Source organism: Ixodes scapularis, unplaced genomic scaffold (assembly GCF_016920785.2).
Source record: "Ixodes scapularis isolate PalLabHiFi unplaced genomic scaffold, ASM1692078v2 ptg001547l_1___fragment_1__unscaffolded, whole genome shotgun sequence".
NCBI lineage: Eukaryota > Metazoa > Arthropoda > Arachnida > Ixodida > Ixodidae > Ixodes > Ixodes scapularis.
Window position 1 is genome coordinate 1,857,046 of NW_024610163.1, and position 20,330 is coordinate 1,877,375.

Genomic DNA, 20,330 nt, shown 5'->3' on the forward strand with positions numbered 1-20,330 from the left:
GTAAGTGAATGTAACCGCGCTTTGGGCAGCAAAAAATCTGCTGTTTTCTTTTTTCAAATGTTGATCACTTTTTTTTTCCGTCGCTAGATGGGGGTTGTCGCCGCCCAATTTGAAAAGTGTGCCGGTTGGTGGTCTATAACTATTAGAGGGCTGGATGCCATTAGTCCATCCGTCGTGTTGATCGCTCCGAGTTGTTCGGTTCCGCTGGTAGTTGTGTTGGTTGTGTCGTCGTGTTATGCGGCCTGATTGCAACAAAAGGAGGTTAGGCGGCTTCCCCAGCGCGTGTTCTAGGTGCTGAATGCCGCTGTTCACGCACAAGCGTTCATGAGTGGATAACGCACGTAACAGAGGTGAGCACAGGCAATAGTTAATCGAGAGCCACACGGAGCGCGAGTGCGATACCTCCTAGCCGCTGTCGACAGAGGGTGTCTGAGCGATTCGTTGTCAACTTGTCGTCCACGGCAAGTGGGCGTTTTGTTCAATAAAGCCAGCCTGTCAGTGTTTTGTAAACCTATCCCTTCTTTATAAGCGCTTCTGATGCGATGAAAATGCGACCGGCATCGAGCAGGCCGAGCGAGACTTCGGCGACAGTCTTGGCTGTTCATTCTCCAGCGGTTTCGGCCTTACTCGTATTATTTGCGGTGTTGGCGCTTGGACATAGAGATGTTTGGAAAGTTTTTTGCGCCTACAGATGACACCAAACGAGCGTGCGAGCCGTATGCTCTTGCTCCGGCGAGAAGCCGCGTACGGCTCGCCAGGCTCGTATCGCCTGTCGCATACTGGCCGCCATATTGTTTTTAGGGTGTTAGCAGTTAACACGATTTTCACCACCTCCGGCGGCTAACACCCTTACACGAATAAAGGCGTTAGCCAGAGGACGAGCCATTTACACGAATAAGGGTGTAAAAATTTTAAGTGTGTAAGAGTCATCGCTTGGAAGCGTCGGGCAGTTATTTGTCTGGTGCCATACTATGGATCGTCTTTATGCCGCAACGCGTCTCAGGTTACTAGTTTTGCCCTACCACAGCGGAACCCCGAGAGCAGTCGCTCGGCAGCTCAAACACGGACACCGGAGACTTCGAGTCCCAAATCTGCGAGCTCTCGCTATCTGCCAGCGGAAGGGGCTATTGGTTCGTATACTACTTAGCAAGCTCACGAAAGCACTGCAACGCTTCGCAATGAAGAAAAAGAAAAACACTCTTTTTTATTGGTTATCGGTCAGAAAACTTCGACGGACATCTCAAATACGTCAAACGTGTTTGGTGGTTGCGCCAAAACACTTCAGAAATCTAGGTAGGCTCCATAGACGGAGTTTAAATAGGCTCGTTCCACTAGAGTGACGAACGCCAATTTTGGCCAGCAACAAAGTAAAGCTGTTTGTTGTTGATTCTGTCCAACTGTAGCAACGAATATGGCCGACAAAAACCGACAAACGATCGACGACACTGCAGTTGTTTCTCGTCTGACTGGCGTCTCTGATGCAGGAGCAGCAGTCGCACCAGCGAACAACACTCACCGATGAACCCGACCTCCAGATTTAAAAGCTGGGTAATTAGTCAGTAATGGTTCATGGTAATTCAAAAGAGCAAACGCAGCACCCTCACCGCTTTCGTGCGTCGGCCCTCTTGTGCTCCTCGTTCTTCACTTCGTTTGCATTTGTCTGCTACCGCCATTTGAGCTCGCTAGGCGTGTCGGCCCGGCCCGTGTCGCGAAAGGTGCAGTAGCAACTGTCGCGGAGTCGAGTGAGACGCAGACGTATCGGGTTCGAGTCGGCAAGTGAAGTGACTTTATTCAGGCCGGTGATAATATAGGCTAGCACGGAGGAGCAAAAGAGTGAGGGGGCGCCACTTGCGACCTCCACATCTCCTTTTCAGGGTAAGAAACAAACTTGTTGTCTTTATAAATTATGTCTCTTGGGCGTCTAGATGCCTCGCCCGAAGCGAGAAACTCTGCCCTGTTGCTGAGGGCACACTGGTGTCTGCGGCGAGGGCACCCCGTGGCGTTCTGATGCTGTGCCCATCACCGGGGATTTCGCCAGAGACCGCGAAGACCCAGTGGAGAATTGTAGGGGTTGTGGAGGCGGCGAAGTAGCATGACGAGGCACTGGAGGCAGGGTCGATGCAGCTGGAGTGTCGGAGACCGGCGGCCTGGCAGACTCCACTGCAGGCTGAGGTGGTGTAAATAGAACCAGATGACGACGGTTCAGCTCAAGTATGCCTGTGGGAGTCTGTACAACGTACGAGCGAGGTAGTCTTGCTGGCCCCAGGACTAGCGCAGCTCCAGGTACTTCTGCGAGCCAAACATCTTTGCCTGGAGACAGCGGAGAGAGTGGACGTGCGGCGTGGCGCCTGTTTTAGGCCTGCGCCTGTCGGCGTCGAGCACACGAGTCTCGCTGGTAGAAGAGTGTCCTTGGAGGCAATCGAGGGGTCAAAGCCTCCTCAAGCTTGGGCACGGTGGTCTGCAGTCTTCTCCCAATCAAAAGTTGCGCTGGGCTCCATTCACTTACTCCCGGGGTGTCGTGATATACGAGCAGGGCCAGGTAGCGATCCTTCGTCTTGGCCAGCAGGTCCTTCACTGTCCGCACCATGCGTTCAGCCTCTCTGTTTGCCTGCGGGTACCGGGGGCTGCTGGTTACGTGATGGAAGCCGTAACAAGCAGCGAAGGAGGCGAAGTCCCTTGAGGAAATCTGTGGCCCATTGTCGGAGCCGACGACAGTGGGAATGCCAAAGCGTGCAAACATGCTCTTCATTTCTGCAATAACAGCCAAGGAAGACGTCGACGACAGGGTAATTACCTCCGGGTAGCGCGAAAAGTAATCGACCGTGAGGAGGTAGTGACGTCCACCTTGTTCAAACAAATCAGCCCCCCCCCCCCCTGAAACCAGGGCCTGCTCGGAGTCTGGGAGCCCATGAGCGGCCGGTGGCGCTGTAGCCGTGTCTGAGTGCAGGCCTAACAGCCGGCCACCAGCTGTTCCAGTTGAGAGTTCAGTGTCGGCCACCTCACGGACTCGCGCGCCCGTGCCTTGCAACAACCAATCCTCTGGTGGCCCTCGTGCAGTCTGGTCAGCATGTCACGTCGGAGCACCGCAGGAACCAGGATCCGGTTGATCTAGAGCAGCAGGCCCTCATAGACTGTGATGTTCCTCCTCGTGCTCCAGAAACAACGTAGATGGGCAGGAACTTGCGACGCTCGCCGCGGCCACGTACGCTCGCATAGACGAGCCAGATCCATGCAGGTTTCGTCTTCCTCCAGGTGTTTGCGCAGTTGCTCAAGACCCAGAGCATTGACGTCTTGCAATCCCCTCACGATGTCCTTTACGAAGCGCTCTACATCGAGGGAGTCGACTTCCAGACTGGCAACCTGCGTAGTAGCTGGAGCCCAGAAGAGGGTGTCGGCGGTGGCGTTAGGCTTTCCAGGGGCGTATAGTACCCGGAACTGGAAGCGAAGGAGCCTCATCCGCAGCCGTTGAATTCTTGGAGGGACGAGGTCTAACTCGGCGTGGCCCAGAAGTGTGACTAGAGGCCTGTGATCATTCTGGACGTCGAACTGGATACCCCGGACGAACTGTTCGAATCGTGTGGGTGGCTGGAGGCAGCGATGGGCCGAATCCAGGACACTCTTCAAGCGGCGATCGACACGGTCCAAGACTACGTGACGCCTCGAGGCCTCGCCTGCTCGCCCCAGAAGTTAGAGCTCCTCTTTCTCAAACTGGTGCGAGCTAAACAGCTCCTTTCAGATATTGAGCTGTACTCGCGTGGAGTCCGAACTCCGGCGGTTGAGAGCAGCCGGGTTTTTTGGGCTTCGCATCGAAGTGGACGGAAACAACTACGAGACGATCAACTCGCTCAAGGCTACGACCTACCAGATCACACGACTCATCTAGCGCATCTCTGGTCGTAAATTTGGCATGAGAGAAAGTAACCTGGTCCGACTGGTCCGTGCTTTCGTCGTCAGCAAGCTGGCATACGTGCTGCCGTTCCTTCGTCTCGGGTTAACAGAGAAGACCAAGCTCGACCGTCTTATTCGCAAGTCGTACAAGAGTGCGCTGGGCCTGCCCGACTCCACTTTGAACAACCCTTTCGCGGCCCTCGGCCTTCACAACACGGTGGACGAGATCGTGGAAGCTGAACGCCTATCTCAAACGGAACGTCTCACGAAAAGTGCGGCAGGTCGCCATATTCTCCGCAGCCTCGGCATTCGCTACGACAGTCAGACAGGGCCCAAGTGCGCCGTTCCCACGCAGGTCCGGACCGCACTCCTGATCCAGCTCATTCCGAAGCACATGCACCCCGTACACCACGAGGGACGCAGGAGTGCGCATGTTCGGGCTCTACGCTCCCTCCTCAGCAAGGAACGTGACGTCCACTACGTAGATGCAGCCGACTACGGCACCGGCAAGATGGTATCTTCTGTATTCAATGCCGGGGGGTCCCTCGTCGCGAGCTGGAGCATTGACACTACGGATCCGGGAACGACAGAAGAGGTGGCCAACGCCCTCACTCTCCAAACGCACAAGGCACGCTTCGTTGTGAGCCTTTCACAACGGGCCATCCGAGAGTTTGTCAAGGGTCGTGTATCGCCACAAGCAGCCAGAATTCTGCGCGGGATCGCTCGCGCGACGTCTCCCATCAAGGTGATCTGGACCCCAGCTCACTCGTCTCTTCCCGGTAATGAGGAGGCTCACAGCGCAGCCCGAGGATTGATTGGCCGGGCTGGCCTAACACTGGCCCCTCCACCACGTCGTTGGCGGGGAGATACGGGCTGGTCAATTTCCGGGACGTCCTCGACTACTACGTGGGCGATCGCGCTCGCTAGCCGCCGGCGCACGCCACGCTGGACAAGGCATCGCTTGCAACGCCTGCAGACGAACCCCTACCCGAACCGTTACACGCTCCACAAGTGATACCCGGACCGCTACTATCCCAAGTGCAAGCTCTGTGGAGCGAGGGCGAACCTGCGGCACATGCTGTGGGAGTGCGCACGACTCGATCGATCGAAGTATCCCAAGATCTCCGCAGTCACCAGTCAAGACGACTGGGACGCTCTCCTCAAGGCCGCCTCACGGGAGGTCCAAGAAGCCATTGTCCGATGGGCTGAGGACGCCGCCAAGATCGAGGGGATCGAAGCCGCCGTCTGAGAAAGACGACCGGGGAAGGCGACCCCTCGCGAGGTAGCCGGCACCGATCTCCTAACACTCCATCTGGGCAAATACAGATTTATTCCTTCCTTTCTTCTACGTTCCTAGTGTCGTAACAAACCTGATGCCTCGAGCCCTTGGTTTACTTGTTCGCTTCGTTTTCTTTCCAATCTAAAAAAACGACCCTTCTATACAGCAAAATCTGTGAACACGCTACAATCTTGGTCGCGATACAATGTTTTATCCAATATGTATAAAACTTAGCTACGGGAGCGTAAACGTAATTTATTTTATGATACATTGACTACTATATTACAGAATACCACCCCCCCCCCTCCTACTTCTGGTACGCTTTGAATCTGAAATAGCATTCTTTCAATAAGCTAGTTGATGATTTTGATACTCTCACCCCGGACAATGAATGTGGAACTCTTTTAAATAAGAATTTTAGAGCGCAGTACTTAGGCGCCCATTTCCGGCTTTAGCGTCGTCGTCGACGTCGGCGTAACCGTGTGTTTCATTATGGGACGTTTCCCATAATAACGTCACGCATGACCACACGTGTGGCCTCGCAAGGGTTATCTTCGTGAGGGTTACGAGGGTTACCCTCCCGAGGGTCACGGGGTTACCCTCACGAGAGTCACGAGGGATACGAGTGATACTTTCAGGGGATAACGTCACGACGTTACCTTCGTGACGCCACACACGACGTCACGTGTGCCGTTACATAGAAAACAAGTGACGTCACATGCCTCTAACATTGCCAATATTCTCGCTAAGTTTGGCGGGGAAATTGTTCCGCTAACATTTTCGGAAAAATATTCCCGCTAAGTTTAGAGGGGAGATTGTTCCGCTAACATTGTTGGAAAAATATTCTCGCTAAGTTTAGAGGGGAGATTGTTCCGCTAACAATGTTGGAAAAATATTCTCGCTAAATTTACACTCCTGACGTCACGTGTTACAACACGTATGACTTCGCACATGACGTCACGTGTGACGTCACAAGGGTAGACCTTTCTTGCTACATTAAGCGGAAACATTTCCCCGCTAAATTTAGCGGGGAACGAAGAGGTGCATGTCCTCCCCTCCTTACCCTTCCGTCCTCCTCAAGAGCTACGCTTTAGTTCGGCGTTGCAAACAATTATAAACGTCTTTCATTGTTCCATTTGTGTCAATCATGCCTCCCCCTCTCACGCGATTACTTCCCAAAGAATAATGTTATAGTCGATATATCCGAAATTGTTAAAATTACTGATTTTTTAAAAATATCTTCGTCTTGTGGTGTAGATAATATAAATTCTAAAGTGAGTCTAGCCCAAAGCTACGACTCACATTAGTTTTGGTATCAAGCTACCGTCTCACAGTTCGATTATGCAACATGGTGTCAGAAGAGGGATGATGTCTGCAATGAGCCAACCTCGAGAGCTTTTCAAGAAACACGACCACACCCAACGAGAAACCAGACGTCATGAGCGACTTCACTTTCAGAGGTCTTCGGGTTCGGCAACAGGCAACCATCTCTGGCATTTTGTGACATACAACCGCCAGAAGCCTCCTGGTTTTCGTAGCGAAACCAGTGGCCGATGTGGAATTGGAACGCTTCGAGCGTTTCCACACCGCCTCGAAAATCTGCAACAAGCCTGAGCCCACCAAATCGATGCTTTACTGTACATTCCAGAAATGGGTGTAGGAACCTAAGAAGTTTGAAATCATTATGGTGCGCCGCGACAAGTACTTCATACCGCAGCGGAACGCCATGTTCGAACTCGCTTGTTTTAACACAAGAGTTGTGAGCAGCCTGGCGGCTCCCCAATTACTTGTCATGTTTCCCGACTCCGGGGCACAGGTGGCGGACTTTCCCGTGTGGCGACAAAGTCGAGCCGCACATCGCGCGCGGGAGGCATTCACTTGGTCGAACGACGTTTTAGCGAATGAAGCCCCGGCCCCGACGTTTAATCGAATGACACTTTAGCTAATGGCGGCAATCATTTGAGCGAATGAAGGATTAGTGAATGACCCTCGGCGTCTGCCGCGCCTCCTTATTTCTGTTATTTTATATTTGAAATCGCAGCTCTGAGGCGCTCGTTTTCTGCTTCAGCGGCATCGCCGTCGCCGTCGCCATTGGAGTAACCGCGCGTTGCATTATTGGAAGTCTTCCAAAATAACGTCACACGTGACGTCGCGTGTGGCCCGCGGGTTACATTATGGGGTGTTTTCTATAATAACGTCACACATAACATCACGTGTGACGTCAAGGGGAGGAAGAAAGGAGGAGTAGGAGAAAGAAGGAGGGAAGGAGGATTAGGAGGGAGGAGGAGGATATGAGGGGAGATGCCAGCCACCCGTTGTGCAGGCAAGTGATATCACCATTCATAAATCGCAGAGGGGCACGTATGAAAACGTGGTGTACTCGTTTTCCAAGTGGCCATCTACATGGGTACGGGTCTGTGCTGTACCCATCGATCTCTGTGGCACGTCACACGAAGTTGGTAAATTTTCTGCCGCCAAGGCCGACAACGGCTTGCTCGTTGCAGCTCTGTATCTCTCGCCTACAGCATTCACAAAATATTTCTTGCAAGACAAAGAACTTCCTAACAGTCATGCAGGAAAATACCCCATTGGCCCCGAGGAACGTGCACTCGCTGTTCCGCTATGCCATTTCTGGGGAGCAGGATCAAGACTGTTGCTAAGGAAATCAAAAACGCCGAGCAGTCTTCGACAGGACCGACAGCATGTAGGATGACACCGAGAGTATCACGTCCTTCTTTAAGCGCCGTTCACACTCTTGCGACCGAGTAAGACCGAGAGAGACCAGACCGGTTTTTAAGCCTTTTGCGACTTCTTAGCACCGGATGCGATGCAGCGGATCTGGTCCTAAGAGATCGCAAGAGGATCAAAAACCGGTCTGGTCTCTCTCAGTCTTAGTCGGTCGCAAGAGTGTGAACGGGTCTTTAAAGTGTTGACTCTAACTACAGTGTTCTAAAGAGGTTTAGTGGCAAGAGCGGCGGCCGCCGCGTGAAGATTTTGCGCGTAGACGACACCATAGCGCTGCTGTTCTGAGCCCTTGGAACGTGGCCCCGTCAGCCTCGTCGTCGGCGCTGCTCGGCGTGCACTACTGTTGTTCGTCTGGAGTTTTTGGCGACGCAGAACAATTGCTAATGAGAAAAATAGAAGTTTTTTTTGCTGCGGAAGAAACCACGCGATACTGATATAACAAGAAAAAATACACAAATACATCTAAAAAAATCTCTCACTTTTTTAATGGTGAGAGGAACAATAAGCTGATGTACTGTTTTTGTCATCGTGTTGCTGATGCAGGGACCAGCCTTGTGTAACGTGCAAGGCCGAGCGCGTTTGGGAATGGCCGAGGTGCCACTGCAACTGGCGAACATATAGCAACTTGTCTTTTGTGGAAAGCAGTCTATGAAGAAAAACACCTCCATTGGGAGCACATGAAGCATTAAAATACAGTATGAACACAAACTTCAATAACCCCTAATATGAGAAAAAAGTACTCTCAACTTACTGCTTTATGATTTCTCATATGTGGTAATACGCTTCATCGACATACACATCAAGCCCACGAGAGATATCCAGCAACATACTAGACCAAAAGACTACAAAAAAGAAGAAGACGAAGAAGAAGAGGTTTATTTAGAGAGACAGAGAGGTCGCTCCATGCAGTTAGCATTAACCGGTTTCTCTGTGCTGGGGAGGGGGAATAGGGGATGCCAAAGAAGGGCAAGAAGAGGAAATTAATAAAAACACATCAAAATAACGTGGAGCTCCATATCTGCTCCTTAAAGACGGCAAATAAGTTGGGTACCACGTAAGAAACGTAGTAGGTATTTGGTCGCATCAGCCAGCTTTTCTGGGCTCTCCCACGCTCCTAAGATCTTCTGGAGAGAGAACGGTTGGGAGCCCAGCTGAGAAAGTTCTTCAGTAAGCACCTCTCTTTCCACGTCATAATTTGAGCAAGTGCATAACAGGTGGTCCAGTGACTCCACTTCTTTACATATAAAGCAATTTGCAGAAGGTCTTTTCCCAATACAGTGGAGATATTTATATGTAAATGCAACGCCCAGCCTGATTTGGTGAAGTACTGATTCAGTCTTTCTTGTAAGGTTTCTGGGCGGTCTGAACTTGAGTTCAGGATCTAGATTATAAAGTCGTGGATAGTGGTGAGAAGGGCTTGCCCAGAGGGCCGCACCTATCTTTTTTCCGACCCAAAAAACCGTTGCTCCAGCGTCAGTTCTTGAATATGGAACAGAAATGCTAGATAGGTTGTCGTGCCCGCCCTTTGCTGCTTGGTCAGTGGACTCATTACCAGGGACGCCACAATGGCTCGGGATCCATTGGAAGTGAATGTGGTGGCCAGCCTGATGAGCCTGTTGGCAGAGGCTGACTACGGTGAATGTCAGCTGTTCATTTGCTCCACGTCGCAGATAGTGCTGCATGCCCTGGAGTGCAGCTTTTGAGTCAGTGAAAACGGACCATGCTCGTGGTTCGGTCCGTATTATATATTTTAAGCGTTCCCTAATGGCATAATATATTGCAGCATAGAATCCTTACCTCTTCGCCTTTGACGATGTGCACATAGTCCCGAAGAATAAGGCGCGGTTCAAAATGTCTCTCGCACACCGCTGATGTCTCGGCGAGGCGTTTATCTTCCCGGTTAAGATTTTCTTTTCCGCTGTATTCTGCGCGACTCCTTCTTTTGGCGCGCGAAACAGCGACGGCTTACGATCGCTGGTTCTCCGGCTGCTCTTGTTGACTGGGCCCGACTTGCATCCCCGCGCGAAGCAGTGGGTGTGTCCGTCTTTTTCCTTGCATTTATGACCGAGACGGCAACGGAACGGGGAAGACTCCCAACCACTACACCACAAAAAAAGTGCTACGATTCTACGTTCGGGAGAAGCGTACCGCCTCAGCTTCGTCGTCTTCGCTCATTGCACATGTCCCATCTGCCACAAATTCTCCTAGGGCACAGAACTCCAGCGTCATTAGCGGCATCTACGTTGACCGTCTTCACTCGGCCCATTTTAAGCGTGCGCTGCTCTTGCCACTACATCCTCTAGAACACCCTAACGCTGTCTCGTCCTCCCGCCTTGCTGCTGCTGTCCTGTTTCCTGGCACTGGCAGAACTTATACAGAATGGAGTTTCCAGATGTTAGAACTCTGTTTCTTTTCTCCGGACAAGCGGTGAGCAAGAATATTTATATATATATATATATATATATATATATATATATATATATATATATGTATATCTTATATACAATCTGAGAAAGAATATTATATTTATATCTATCTCTCTCTTTCTCTCTCTTTCTATATATATATATAGAGAGAGAGATGAGAGAGAGAGAAAGAGAGAGATAGATATAAATATAATAATCTTTCTCAGGTTGTTTGGCCCGGTATATCGCAACCCCAAGAGAGGAGCTGGAGCAGCAGAAGGATGAGGGCAGGAGCTCGAGAAAAGGAGAGCAGGAGGAGGGGAGGAGAAGAAGGTCCGGATAAGGAAGAGGGGCATACCCTCCCCCATTACCCTCCCCTCCTCCTCCTCCTCAAAGAGTTGGGCTCTAATCCGGCATTACCGGGAGTTGTAAACGTCTTTCATTTCTTCGCTTCATTCAGTGTTTCTCACGCGAACTGTGACAATACCGAGTGTGTCTGCAACCTGACCGTTTACGAGTTTTCAAGACAGCGGTGTCTATGATCGCCGCAATGACTGAACTGTGTTAGACTGCGCGACAGACTTACTGTTTTAAAATGCAGGGGGAGGTGCCTGGACACAATCATAGAATAAAAGTCTGTAGAAAGAGGCAGGTTGAAAGATTGTAGTTGCTTTCATACACATATCGCACAATCGCAGGTGCCCGCTCAGTACCCAATACCCACGTTTTTGGGGCGCTGCCATCTGGCCATCACGTCAATGCAAGTTGCCACCAACGTAACTAAAACACTCAGTAGAAAAACTCACCCTTGAAACCAGGATCACCCGCGCCCACCGGAAACACTCTCGATACGAGAAAAGCGCGAACCCTTGCCGACGAGTCAAAACATTAAATTTGGTTTATATTGCTACTACTAAACGACACTGCAAGATGGCGCCATCGGCCTTTGCACGACTGGACCTGAACCAGTACTTGCAGCCTTACAGTTCCCAGAGTGACCGCTGCAGGAGAAATGAAGGCGTTGCGATCGCCTTCAGTTCGGTTCTGGAGTACGGAGCAGAGCCACTTTCTGAAAGCAAGTTCTATGGCAGTTTCCCAACTGGGTTCTTTTGGTAACGATGGTTGCCACAAGTTATCTTTGTGGCAGTTGCTGGATCGCGCTTTCCGCTCCAGCGAGTGACGCCATCTGATGGCCATCTTGCATGTGGCGAAATCGCGTTTTGGCTAGCGTTGCAGAGTTTCGCGGCGGCGTGCTTAATACACGTTTTCTGCTCGCGTATCGTCATTCATCGAGCAAGTTTTTGAAAATTTAGTGTAAGCGTTTGAAGCTTGCCGCCGGGTACACGTAAACGTTTTTACGAAAGCGCAGTGCCACAGGAAAAATGCTCAACTTGCCAAAAGCAAATTTAGTCGGTCTCGCGGCGTGATCAAAGCTTCCTTGGTACGCCGGGGCGCTCCGTCTCTGTGCCTTCACACGCTTGAATACCAATCAAGATCCGACGCCGTGTGGATTTGCTTTGTGAGTGCAATGCGCGTGTGGCCCTATGTAAAGGCACAAACTCGTCCAAACTAAGTTTCCGCGGTCTCGCCCCTACTGAAAAAGACCATTTGAAATTCAAACGGGTGGCAAACTGGTAAATCAAACGGGTGCAAACTTGTCGACCCGTTTGGATCAAACGTGATTATGGTATACGGGTAGCCGTTTGAAACGGTACCCGCTCGAAACGGTACCCATTTGATACATGTGCCCGTTTGATACGGCTGCCCGTTTGATACAGGTGCCCGTTTGATACAGGTGCCCGTTCGACCTTGCACGTGACCACGCGTTTGAACGTGCCATTCGAATCGGAAAATTATGCGCTAGCCCTAAACGGGGATCGTCTGGTAGGTGGGTTATCTTAAACTTATTTAAGACGTTCCGAAACTCATAAACCTATTTATAACATGTAGGAAACAGGTAGAACAAATGTGCTCACGTAGGTGCTTGCAAATGGACAGGTAAACAGACACGAAAGGTTGTTTTCCATTCTCCTCAAAGTTTATTACGTCTTCTGTGGACAAGTACAAACGTGCAAGCGATCTGTGAAATGTCAGAGGCACTCTAAGCTTTTATACAACTGAGAAGATATCAAACCAAACAAGAACCAAGGTAATTCTAGACTGAAGGTAGGCTTTCGGGAAATTATTCGCACGGCCGCCGCGAGAATAGTGGCTGCATATTTATAAAATCTGGAAGAGTACGAGTAGAAGAACGGTCAATCGTTGCCAAGAAGAAGGTTGCAGTGCACTTACCATAAAAATAGCGGACTTGAAAGATGTAATCCGTGATATTTGTCGACACGGTCAAAGCAGGACAACCACACAAACACAAATGAGAGGGAACGGCTTCTTGGAAGTTTCAACACGATGTGGCGCACAAGCTGTCCAGTTGCCGAACCCAACCAAACCGCAAGAATTCCTGACTTCTTTGAAGAATCGCTTGTTGCCGACATAGACCTAGGACTTTTCGAACACTAATAGCTTTGGTGCACATCCAATACGTTGTCGAGAGACATCCTAATAAGACCGCAGTGTTAGGCGACAGATCGAAGCAGGTGGACGCGCTAACTTCGAGATGGAACTGATAACAAGCAGACAAAGAAAAAAGCGGCTGCTAGGCGCACCTTTCCGGATCTCGATGCTTATCAGCGTGTAGCTCGTGCACGGCTGTGGGTCACGTGACGGGTGACAAGAGAGGAGGGAGGGAGCGAGGACCACAAGAGACAGCCCCTCTCCCTCTCCCCAGGCATTCCAGAAAAAAATGTTTTTGTAACCTCAAAAAAAAAAAAAAAAACACGCGCGCGCGCATTTTAGCACGCTGGAACTTTGGAAATGGCGGCGGGGCGGCCAGAAGCTCGGCTTGCGCCCGAGCTAAGAGAATACTCAGCGCGAGCTCGTAGTTCGACCGCTGCAACGGCGGGCGTGCTCTCGCAATGCTCGATGTTCTTGCAGCCGCGTGTACCCGTGCTACCTTCACTGCGTCTTGAATTAAAGTAAAACGGAGTCTAGACGTACATTCTTTCACGCGGTCGCGTCTTCTGCGAGAGAGATTCGAGCTGAATAAGTAAATTGAGGCAACAAAGATGGACAAAGCTTTAAAGTTCTGTCAAAAAAATCGGCTCACCAACGTGGCGTGTTTACGTAAAACAACAAAAAATGTTAGTTTTAGTTGCAGTATAAGCGAACATCAGCGCAACTGAAATATAAATATAATTACTTGCATTACGCGGACGATCTGAAATCGATGAACCGGCGCTCCCAGCCTTCCGGAAACATTGGCTGCCACGGCTGAAACGCTAGGCGTGCCCACGCCGCCTATCTGTACGTTCAGTATCTAACGGGCTCCGGAGTGCCGTTTGATTAAACCGGTGCAGGTTGCAACATGGTCACCGGTTTGAGCAAACGTGCGACAACTTTGCCCAAACGAGTCGCCCACTTGCCCAGACGAGCGACCCGTTTGCCAAAGGAGTGACCTGTTTGTCCAAATAGGTGACCGTTATGGCTCATACGGGGGACCCCTTTGAGCCATACGGGCAACCCGTTTGACAAACTGGTGACCGGTATGGTTAAACTGTTCCCGGTATGGACCCGTTTATTTTCATATAGGTGCCAAATGGTTTTTTTCAGTAGGGGCGGCGTGATCAAAACTTCCTTGGCACGCCTAAGTGCTGCGTCACTTTGCTTTCGCAATAGCACAGTGTCCATACATAACCAAAATATCTATGCGGTAAACGCAGTTCTCCAAATTTCACCCCATCTCATTAACCAATCTCCCATGCAAAATGTTTGAAGGTACTATTTAGTCCAATTCAGTCAATTTCCTCGCACAAACGGTTCCCCGCCGGGGGCACCTGTGAAAGCAGGTGTTTGGAGAGTGGCGTCTGCACGGACCCCGAGCCATGCGGGTTCGCCCGCCCACGTCTGGCTATGCGTGGCTTTCCCGTGTCCGGGGAAAAGGGCATCCTGGTGGTTGAGCCGAGCCCGGGGTAGGTTTGGACCCTTCGGGGCCCCCCGGGCGAGGCAATACACCACTTGGGCCCCCGCTTCCCGTAGACGGGAGTCCTGGCTTGGCGCGACCAGGATGATTCAGCCTAGTCGCCACTTCTACTATCCCCTCCTTTCTTTCACCCTTGTCTTCTTCTTTTCACTCTTCTCATTTCCCTTCTTTCCTTTTTCAACTCCTTTGGCGGCAAGGGCTAACCTTGGGTGGTGACAGATACTCTCGTCCAGATCCACACTTGGTTATAGTTTCTGGGTAGCACTAATAGAGTAATGCTTCCAGCAAAGCCATATTTGCTATGGGGTGTTACCTATTCCCTCGTTGGGCTCCGTGGTGGGCGGCGCGCCACAGATTCCGAACACTCCTTGCCCTCTTATGGCGCCCCTCTCTTCCAAACCCCGTTCGGGGCAAGCCGTTAAAAGGCGCTGCCCTGAACACAAGACTATTGAAAAAGAACCAGAGGTAGAAAACTTCACGAAGTTTTTCGTTGTTCATTCTCTCGATGAACAGAAACCTGTTTCAAAGCTTTCACCATTTGTCGTCGCCAAAGTACTTGAACACCTTGTAGGGTTTTCCTACAAGGCTAAAAAACTCCGCTCAGGAGACCTCCTTGTTGAGATAAATAATAAAAAGCAAAGTGAAGCGCTTCTCAAGCTGAACACCATACTTGATGTGAAAGTGTCGGTGAGCCCTCACCGCACACTGAACACCATCCGTGGAGTCCTCTCTGAAGACGACTTCCTTCACACTAGTGAGGAAGAACTCCTCGAGGGACTCCAAGGTGCCGGCGTTGTCGCCGCAAAACGGATTATGTTCAAAAAAGATGGTGAAGAAATCCCTTCAAAACACGTCATCCTTACATTTGAACGACACACACTGCCACAAACAATCAAGGCTGGATACCTGAACTGCCACATTCGCCCTTTTGTCCCCAACCCCCAGTGGTGTTTCCGTTGCCAGCGTTTTGGTCACGGAACACGCAGCTGTCGAGGGAAGGCGACTTGTGCAAAGTGTGGCAGTCAGGATCACATCTCTGACAATTGCGAGAATGTGGCCCACTGCGTTAATTGCGATGGACCACACCCTACCTACTATCGTGGCTGTCCCATATGGAAGCAAGAGAAGGAAATCATTGCCATTAAAGCCAAAGAAAATATTAGCTATAGCGAAGCGAAGAAAAGGTATTCCTTCATGTCGAAGGGATCGTACGCCGACGTGGCACGGAGGGGTCTTGTGCCACGCTCGGAGTCTAGGGCTACCCAGGTCTCACCTGAGGTTCTGGAAACAGCCCTCAGGGCCCCAACCCCCCAGCCGGGGCAGCAGTGCCCCCCTCTTCATGGAGGGAGTGCACATGCTGGTTCGCTGGTTCTAGACAGGCCGGCAAATGCCGCACCTGTCCGCACTTCGCGGTCTTCTCCCGGGGAGAGGGGGCGAAACTCCCGCCCGACCTCCTCAGAGAGGACCTCCTCTTCGAAAGAGCGGCACAACCCTCGTGCCGCTCCCCCAGTACCCAAGGGGCCGGAAAAGGCAGAGTTGAAAGACACTCTGCCCAGCACCTCCGGTGCCTCTTCGGCTGGTCGTGGCCGGGGCAAGCCACCCCGCACAACGAGCCAGCCAAAACCTTCAGGTAAAGGCTGGCCTCCAGAAATAGAGGCGATGGATGATACCGCTGAGTCACCCACTCCTGCATCCGACGAGGGTGACATGGAGTGGCAGACTTTGAAGTCTAAAGGGAAAAAACCAGTGGTCCCTCCCAAATAACCATTAATTTCATACTCTCAATTTCTTCAATGCCTCTCTCCTTTTAATTTTACACTTCACCTTTTTAGATAAATGAAGAATTTGCATTTTATGCAGTGGAATTGTCGTGGTCTTTTACCCAATATTGATGACGTTAACTATTTTATGGATGATCTTCGGCCTATTGCCCTCTCTTTACAAGAAACTCATCTTCAAACACATCATACACAGATTTTACGACGTTATCAAGTGTTCCGCAAAGATCGTCTGAGTTCGAGTTCTGGTGGCTGCAGCCTGCTAGGTGATCAGATTGAATCTGGAACGTTGCGCCATCTAGGTACATATCGAAGCGCTTCAAAGCATGAATGATGGCGAGGCATCGACGTTCTGCGACACTGTAGTTGCGCTCGGCTGGAGTTAGCGTGTGGCTCGTGAAAGCAACTGGCCGAAGCACACCGCCATACTCCTGCAGCAAGACAGCACCCAGGCCACAGTCGCTTGCATCTGTCTGCAGAACGAACGGCTTGTTAAAGCCTGGGAACTGTAAAGAAGCGTTGTCAGTCGCGGCTTTTGAAAGGGCTGCGAATGCGCATTGTTGTTGTTCGGCCCAACACCACTTGACGCCTTTTTTATAAGGTGATTGAGCGGTTGCAATATCTTGGAACAGTGTGGAATGAAATCCCTGTAGAACGCAATCATTCCCAGGTATCTTTGTAGGCTCTTTACGTCATGTGGACTTGGTTATTCCGTTAGCGCGCGCAACTTATCTTCGTTGGGGTGGAGCGTGCCGTTATCCACGACGAATCTAAGGAGGTTAATCTCGGGCGCGGCCAACTGAACCTTTCCGGGATGAATCGTGAGCCCAGCATTGCGCATTCGCTCAAGTACATTGCAAAGGTGGTTGACATGCTCCTCAATAGTTCTCGAAAAAACAACCACGTCATCCATGTATGCCATGGCAAATTTGTACTTCGAGTTCCCAAGTACAACATCCACCAGGCGTTGAAAACTGACTGGAGAGTTAGACAAGCCAAACGACAGTCGGGGGAACTCGAACAACACTCTGTGGTAGATGAAAGTCGTTTTTGGAACGTCTGATGGGTGGATCTCGATCTGAAGAAACCCGCGACTGCAATCCAGCGTTGTAAACGCGGTCGCGTGACCGAGCGCGTACATCACGAAAAAAAGGCTGGGGAAAGGGAAGCTGTCTCGTACGGACACATCGTTAAGCCGCCTGTAATCCACACAGAGTCTGGCTGTTCCGTCTTTTTTCGGAGCGAGAACAACGGGGAACGCCCAGGGGCTTTTTGTCTCACGTACTGAACCGGTGTCGATCATTTCCTCGAGCGCCGCATCAAGGAGTGCCTTTTTGTGGACGCTGATCGGTCGAGGGTTGCACCTCCGAGGCGGCGCGTCAGCGGTTTCAATTCGGTGCAGCAGAATGTCAGTCTTTCCAGGTGTTTCCGTGAACATCGGTGAGAAAGACTGCAGGACGGCTTGCAGCTCCTGCTTCTGCTGGCTGCTTGCGTGGCACTTTCGCAACGATGCTCGAACGACAGCAGGCAAGACGTCTGGCACATTGGTGAAGTGGGCTGCAGTGGTCGGGTTACGGACGCAGTCCTCCCGTTTGGTAAACGGAGTCAGCTCCGGGTGTTGTCCCAGCCGGTATCCACCGCCAGAAAAGTCGAGTGTCATGTTTTCGCCTGTAATGAAATTTCGGCCCAAGATCACGGGAACCACGAGTCCTGGCATATAAAGAAATCGCTGACGCCGCTTCTTTCCATTAAACCAAACCTGCAGCCTCACGGCTCCTCCAGCTGTCATCGCTGTACCAGAAGCTTGCTTCAAACGGGTTTCGCACTCCCGGAGGCTTATCTTTTTTGATTTGCAGAGTTCGAAAACGAAATCCCCTATAAGCGAGATAGCGGCCCCAGAATCCAAAAGTGCGGCAATTGGAAAATCGAGCAGTGAAATTGTCGTGCGCGGTTCAATGATGTTAGGCTCGGGCTGGACTCGACATACCGATGGAATCTGTGCCGCGGTCTGACCGCTCCCAGGGACTGCAACGGCCGTCGGCGAACGGCTGTCTGGTTTGAGCGTCGTCGGCCGTAGTAGTTTCCCTGGTTGTTTTGGTTCCGGCCCTTTGCCGCCATCTCGTGCCAGCTCTTGTTTGTAGTGTCCAGAAGTCTTCGACACTGGTTTCGGTGATGGCCGGGCTGCTCGCAGTGGTAGCAGCAGTCCGACGACAGTTGCCTGTTTAGGTCACCCGCACCGAGGTGCCCGTCGGAACGCCTCCAGTGATCGGGTAAGGAACCACTATGGGAGGGCCTCCACCAGGCTTGAGACTGGCTGTTGTGGGGAGGGCTTGTTCCATTTCAGAGGGGGTCAATGCTGCTGGGCTGCAGGTTTGAGACCGCCCCGTGGCTGTTTTCGCCAGCACTTGCAGGAGCAGAGTGATGAAGATGGTTCGCTCGGGTGGTGATCTCTGTTGGGCCCCAGCTTATGATAGGGCACGGCACACGACCTCCCACCTGTCGTGGCGACCCCCGCGCGAAACCATCACCGGCCTCGCAGTGACCTCTGAGGACTTCTCAGGGAGAGTTAGGCGAACATACGCTTATCCCGCACGGAGATTGCCATGCATGCCAAGCCAACTCTCCTGGTTGACGTGGTGGGGAAGGGAGGTCTCGTTCGGATAGTCCACTTGCGTGGAGGCCTCGGGGCCCCGCCATGCGCATGCCGGTTCGAGCACGTACTTGGGTGGCGGCGGCGGCACGTAGTTCCGCTCGGCATCAAGAGCTTCCTCGATGAGGCGGGCGCCCCGGGCTAGCTCTTGAAGGGTCTCAAAGGTGCGGTTGATCAGGTAGACGTGGTACCTTGGGTGACACTGTCTTGTGACCCGAGCTATAGTCTCTCCGACTCCCGGGACTTCGGGTCCGCCGTCTTGAAGAGCTCTTGCATGATTCGAACGTACTGGACCAGACTTTCATTTGGGTGCTGCGTCCTTGCCTCGAGCTCTCGGAGAATCTGCGTCGCGTAGCCTGCAGACAGGAACTCTTCTCGAAGCATTGTCTTGAAGTCCGCCAGGCTGGTGAAGGGGACCTATGACCCCAACCAGCACTTGGTGCTGGCTTGCAACGCCAGCGGGACAATCCGCTCCACGATGAAGGCTTCCGAGGCACCGGAGGCAAGGTGGTACGTCTGCATCTCGCCCAGGAAGTCTGCCACGGACTTGACGTCGTCGTACCAAATGTAGACCGGAACAGTCAAGTGTGGTCGGGGCTCTCGCGGTGGGGCCTCCTGCTGGCCCGGCCTGTGGGCCAGGCGCTGTATCATGGAGTCGCACACCTCCGTGAGCTTCGTAAGCAGGTTCATTTGTGCCGCTGCGGCCATCGCGGCTTCCTGCTCCCGCGTGAGCATTCCTGCAAGCACAAAAAAAAAACGCACCCAAAAACCCAACACAAGTGCGCAAAACGATTGCCGCGGTCACAAAAACACAGTCAGAAACACGCCAATACAACAAACGCGGACTTGACCGAAGCACGGAACGACGGTAGGAAACACGGGGTATGAGAAAAAAGCTTACCGAAAGAAGAAACCAAGCCCCGTGAAATTCCTGCGAGTGGGTAGCATACCCCGGTTGGGCGCCATTGTGGTCGGTTTGCCTTGATGCACACCCGACCCGGAGGAATAACACGGAGCCGACGGTTTCAACAACGAGAAACTACATTTAATGGGACATGGACGAGACGATTAACATGGTTACCTGCGGCGCCTGAGTCCAGACAGCGACGCCCTGTGCGCCGCCTCTGATGCGCCTTATCAAGGCGGCGCACGCGACGTACACGTGGCTGGCGTGACGTCACCGCCACGCGGGAAAAGTTCGGCACCTTTGCCTCGCAGTCGGGCTACTGGGCTGGGGAGCCGCCAGGGCGCCCACAAGCTATCCAAAAAAAGATGACATCCTTAGTAGAGAATAATCATCCTAACTCAAGTTTAGGCAAAAATATTGTAACAAACGAGACCTACCAAGCTGCTCATTAGCAGTCCAACCCCCGATCTTGCATCCAACAAAAGGAATCTCGAACTGCAGCTGTCTAGCGAGGAGAAAAAGAAAGAAACAATAAAGCAGGCAGTTGCTTACATTGAAAAGACAGGCGAGTTGTCGCTATAGCTTACCACACGAACCCCGCTGGACTGCGCCTTTCAGCCAGCCGCTGCCCGCATATATTGT

The 20,330-nt window shown here is 51.8% G+C and overlaps 1 pseudogene; it reads left to right on the forward strand.

Annotated features, from left to right (window-relative positions):
• Positions 1-3,907: 3,907 nt before the first annotated feature.
• LOC120850019 lies at positions 3,908-5,137 on the forward strand (annotated as a pseudogene).
• The last annotated feature ends 15,193 nt before the right edge of the window (positions 5,138-20,330 follow it).